Source organism: Eublepharis macularius, chromosome 2 (genome assembly GCF_028583425.1).
Source record: "Eublepharis macularius isolate TG4126 chromosome 2, MPM_Emac_v1.0, whole genome shotgun sequence".
Taxonomy (NCBI): domain Eukaryota; kingdom Metazoa; phylum Chordata; class Lepidosauria; order Squamata; family Eublepharidae; genus Eublepharis; species Eublepharis macularius.
This window is the reverse complement of record NC_072791.1, coordinates 210,769,991-210,775,990: the sequence shown is the minus strand read 5'-3', so window position 1 is coordinate 210,775,990 and position 6,000 is coordinate 210,769,991.

Genomic DNA, 6,000 nt, shown 5'->3' with positions numbered 1-6,000 from the left:
GGGAGGGAGTGCCAAAGTAGATGCTGGGCTGCAGGGAACCACCACCACTGTGCCAAAGATGCAGGTGGCCAGGTGGGGGGAAGGGGGGGACAGCTGCTGTGATGAAGCTGTAGACAACTGGACCGGGAGGGTGCCCTGCACTCTGCAGTAGGCCTGGTAAGGTCTCCCCCTAGATTAGGTCCTGGAGACTTGGGAGTATAGGCTGGCGCTCAGGGCTTACGCCTAGTAGACTGGTTGATCCAGCAAGGGAGCCTCCTCAAGTCTCAGCCTAAATAGGCTGGCTCAGCTGCATTTGCTGGCAGGTGTTGAAGGGCTAAGCTACAAGTGACGAATGACACTTGAATGGCAAGTGGATTAAGTGGAGGGCAAGTGAACAGGGAGAAATACACTTGCCGTTCAAGTGTCATTCGTCACTTGTAGCTTGGCCCGAAGTTCTGAGGTTGCCCTGTGCTTTGGCTAGGATCCTGAAAAGAAGGCTCTCTCTCACTGCACTGCTCTGCAGTGGTATTTCACATAGCCAGTCAGGCATTTGGCTTCCTTTGGGTCACCTTGGCCCCAGGCTTTCTGCCACCGTCATTCTCGCAAATGAGGAATAGAGGCTACATGCTGGAAATTAGCAGAGTTAATGCAAAGATTGTGCATTGGAGTGAATGAGAACAGACACACACTCCAGTGTAGCTCTGTAAGAATACTAAAGAATAAAAAAAAAGGATTACATTGGAGAAAGATAAATCGCTAAACTGACTACATCTTGCTAGAAAAGTGAGTGAGAGAGACTAAGAAAGCGACTGAGAAAGCAAGTGGGAGAAAGAGCAATAAAACTTCAGTATGTAGCATCACTTAATTGCCCCTCCCCCCAATAAACAGGTTGCCTAGGGTTGCCAGCCTCCAGGTAGTGGCTGGAGATCTCCCGGAATTACAACTGGTCTCCAGGCCACAGAGATCAGTTCACCTGGAGAAAATGGCTACTTTTGGGGGTGGTCTCTGTGGAATTATGCTATGCCAAGGTCCTTTCCCTCCCCAAACCCCACTTTCTCCAGGTTTCACCCCCCAGATCTCCAGGAATTTCCTAACTTGGAGCTGGCAACCCTGAGGTTGCCCAATAGAAAATCCTAATTCTACTTCATCATGCTTAGAGACTCCCATTTCTATGGCAGCTATCCAAATTCGAGGCCTAAGTGGTTACATGCAAATAAGTTTACTAACTAAGTAACATAAATAGTTTAACTCTTTCATGACTGAAATGGAAACACTTGCTACAAACCCAACACTACAGAAGCAAGTTGGCTACCCGAGGGTCTGGTGGTGAGGATTCCCTTGTAGTCTCCAGCGGGGTGGCTCTAATGCTACTGCCGCGTTAGGGTTCCCAGGTCCCTATACCTTCCTGGTGGGAGGTGGGGGACCCAGGACTTACCAGGAGGCATCTTCTCGTGCACGTGTGCTCCCAGCAAGCACAATGACATCACTTCCAGGAAGTGAACTAGTTGGGCACAGTGAAGCGCAGGAGCATGCCCATGGCCGACACAATGACGGGACTTCGGGAAATGACGTCATTGTGTCCTGCCAGGAGCTTGCCCAGTGCTACCTTCCTGGGTTGCCTACCAATGTCGAGCAATCGCCAAGAGTTTTGCCACCTCCCACTGATCGCTAGTGATTGGCAGGCAACGAGGCAAACTCCCAACTAGGAAGACTGTGGCATATCGTCAGCCAGTACTTGTACAATGTCCCTGGTCCCGCCAGTTTACCCGAGTCAATGGCTTTGACTCTTCAAGCTCTTCCGGAGGGTTCCAAGTCTGAGTTGCTGAGCTGATTGGAGGGGGCCATGATCAGGGACAAGGGTGGGACCCCCTCCCCCAGCCATGATTCTCACAGGTCCCCACTGGTCCTTTCTATTAACAGTGCCCAGAAAGAAAGAAAATCATATCCTAGCATTCACTAGAAACCAATTGGAATCTACTAGAAACCATCCACTAGAAACCAGCTGCAATTCAGAGAGACTACTGAATTGCAACTGATATCGAAGCTGAAGACAATGCATCCACCTGGACTGAATCAAGACAAAGGTTTTCTGGATTATTACAAATGCTGTTTTCTCCACATCCACTACCCCTCTGCATACGCTACCCTATTCAATCATGCCTGCCATTGCCATTCACCGGCTATTATCATTCGTCTTCTGTAATCACTCCGCTCTCGAAGATATAAGGAAAGATAGACTCACATTCTACCTGTATCTGAAGAAGTGAGCTGTGGCTCACAAAACCTCATACCCTGACACTAATTTTGTTAGTCTTATAGGTACTACTGGACTCTTGCTCTTTTCAACTAGACACCAGAAATTGTACTTTTGACTACTGTGAACTAAAATGGCCATTCCTATGACTTTTCTACACGAGTGCTGCAACCAGGGTTTTTTTTGGGGGGGGAGGGGTGTCTCTGAGGCAAGGTACCCTCAGAGGGTCCACTTAACCTGAAAGCAGGGGTGGGGGGAGGTAACACAAATTGTTTTATGCAGCCTCTAACCTTTTGGGTGGCTCCACAGAAAGTAAGGATGGGGCCACAGCTGTTGGGCCATGGATCGTTTACTTGTTCTAGGCCTGACGAGGGCTTGTCTTAAGAGTCGGTCAGTATGAGACTTCTGTGACAAGCATTATTCCCACATTCTGACTCAGTCCTGGGGAGATATTTAATACTCCAGCAAGGAATAAGATGACCAGTTTTAACACTTACTTAGAACCTGACAGGGTGATTTGTTTGTTTTTTTAAGTCCCTGGCCAAGTAACCTGGAGCAACTAGGCCGGATGCTCACAGTCTATTTCTATCCCCTAATCTGGGACTGTCCCACTGGTCATCTGAGGGATACCAGCTTTGGAGCTGGAAAATCCTGGAGATTTGGGGACCTCAGCAGAGGGACCTCAGCAGAATATAATGCCACAGAGTCCAACCTCCATAGCAGGCATTACCTCCAGGCGAACCGAGCTCCGTTGTCTAGAGATCAGTTGTAATTCCGAGAGAGCTCCAGACCCACCTGGACGCTGGCAATCGTAGATCTACTCTGAAAAACTTGTATAGGACAAGAGTTTCCAAGCTGTGTAAAGGAATAAAAGGAAATCAAGAAGAGGCTGGATGAATATTTGTCAGAGATGCTTTAGGCTGATCCTGCACTGGGCAGGGGGTTGGACTAGATGGTCTGTATGGCCCCTTCCAACTCTGTGATTCTATGAAATCAGATTATCCTAGAATAACCACTGGGCAAATTCAGAAAGTAGTTTCTGTGAGCTATCACTAACGGGTTTCTGGGATATGATATGAATTAATCTTCTCTATGCCCCTGCCTGTAGCCTTTGGTGAGGTGGTGCTTTCGGGCCCCATTACAGAGAAAGGCCGCATACAAATGAACTATATAAATAAATGAACGTGTTTGAAGGTGGTACCCGGGAAGGCACCCGGGGATGTGGTGCCACAGAAGCCGCACTCAGATGCTGCCGTTTCCTCCAGTGAACTGAACTGTGTAGTCTGGATGCAGATTTCAGTTGTAATTCTGGAAGAACTCCAAGTCCAGCCTGGAGGTTGGTAACCCTAATTAAGTAGGACTGGCCAAGTAGTCAAATGAACCATCCCTGCATTTGAATCAGGCACATTCAGTCTCAGCACCCCATGTTCCTTTGAAGTGTCAAAAGAGAAAAGAGTCCAGTAGCACCTTTAAGACTAACCCACTTTACTGCAGCATAAGCTTTTGAGAAGCACAGCTCTGTTCGTCAGATGTAACCATGCAACAATAAAGTTGCATCTGACGAAGAGAGCTGTGGTTCTCGAAAGCTTATGCTACAGTAAAGTTGCATCCGCCCATTTATCATGTGTATGCCATGGCAGCAACCATTTATCATGTGTATGCCATACGAAGAGAGCTGTGGTTCTCGAAAGCTTATGCTACAATAAAGTTGCATCTGATGAAGACATCTGTGGTTCTCAGAAGCTTATGCTACAATAAAGTTGCATCTGATGAAGAGAGCTGTGGTTCTCAAAAGCTTATGCTACAGTAAAGATGGTTAGTCTTAAAGATGCTACTGGGCCGAATCCACATTACCTCCGAGCGTCCCGGTGTTGCACTAAATGTCCGCGAAACACCCGGAAGTATAGCGTCTTTCAAGCGCTTGAAAGACGCTATACTTCCGGGTGTTTTGCGGACATTTAGTGCAACACCGGGATGCGCGGAGGTAATGTGGATTCGGCCCTGGACTCTTTTCTATTTTGTTACTGCACGGCTAACTCCTCTAGACCTTTGAAGTGTGCCATCCTGAGGTCCTTAAATCACCCAAATTAAAGAAAAAGGGAGTTTTAAATTTCAGAGAAGGATGGCCTTATAATTAATTACTCTAAATCCTCAGTATTGCCAGCAACCATTTATCATGTGTATGCCACACACATCCAACTAGAAAAAAAAATAATTTAGTATGCAACATGTTGAATTCAGCCTAATCCACCTCACAAGGTTGTTGTTAGGGTAAAATGGAGGAAAGGCAAATGATATAAGCTGCTTTGAGCCTCCATTGGGAAGAAAGGCACGTTTAATGACACAAAACACCTTGCATGTGTTCGTCAAATGTTAAGGAGATGCAATGTTAGCCAGGAAGCATAGTTTAAAAAGACAGAACCGGCAGAGATCGCCCCGGTTGGTTAATTTCACCTTCATCTCCCCAAAGGCTCTGCCATTTTCACCTCTCCAGTCTAAAACTGTGTGGGATCGCAACCAGAGGGCAGCGAGGAATGGAAATGGGCTGGAGCTGCCTTCCAGAGCCGGGCTTGGACCTGCAGAGATTATAATGGACTGAAGTTTCCTTCTGGCATTTCACAGCCCCTTCACACAGCTCCAGTGTATAGCAAAGCCTTTGCCCTGTCTTTTTAAACTACCCCTCCCGGATAACATTGCATCTCCCAACACGTGTTCTTCATGTGTCATGTCTCATGTAGAGAGAGTCTAGGTAGATTTATGAAGCGGTGCAAATCATGTCAAATAGGCGTAGGTAGAAGACAGAAGGCTTGTCAAACATCTTAAGTCAGGAGAATGAATCCACAGGTGGGGGAAGCAGGAACACAGCAGTAAGCTCCACTCTGACCCATGTGCTTCCACTGGGAAATATGTACAGAACTGGTGTAGAGGATTTTCGGCACAACTAAGAATCTGCAGGGTTCCTGATCAGGCAGAGATATCTGTACAAGTGTCAGTTCTCTTATATACATTGCTGTACTTTGGGTACAGAGTTTGCAACCACGATTCTACTCCTCGCTCCACTTGTACATTCTACTATTGGAAGGGCAAATAACAGAAAGTGTTAAAAAACAGTAAAAAAAACTGTTAAAAATGGCTAGGACAGCATGGAAGGCAGTCCACGAAATGTTACACTAGAATTAGGGTTGGGGAACTCCAGACAGGGCCTGGAGTTCTCCTGGAATTACAACTGATCTTCAGACAACAAAAATCACTTCCCTTGAGAAAATGGCAACTTCAGAGTAGCCTCTACAGCATCGTATCTCTGCTCTCCTCCCCAATCCCTCCCCTCTCTAGGTTCCGCCCCCAAATCTCCAAGAATTTCCCCACCTGGAGTTGGCAACCTATGCTAGTTTAAGAACTCATTTATCATTAAGTTTCCACAAATTTCCTGTTATATGGTCTGCTTTCGCAGTTACACTCCTAAACTTTTCACATGCTCAGAGGGTTCAGCTCTCATGAGCCTTGGGGATAGAGGAAGGATATCGTTGTGTTGATGCATCAGACTGCGGGACAGTGGAAGAAAGCAGTACAGTACGAGTAAACGGCGGCTGTGTAAGGAAGGGATCCATCCCCCCTGTGGAATCCTTGTCCCAACAGTTCCTTCAGTGCAAGAAGCTGCTGTTCAGCCCCTCCCTCGCCTTCAGACCACTTGAGGCGAGGAGTTGGGATGCTAGAATAACCCTAAAGCCAATGCTGGCAATATGATCCACGCCTCCGTTAAACTGATT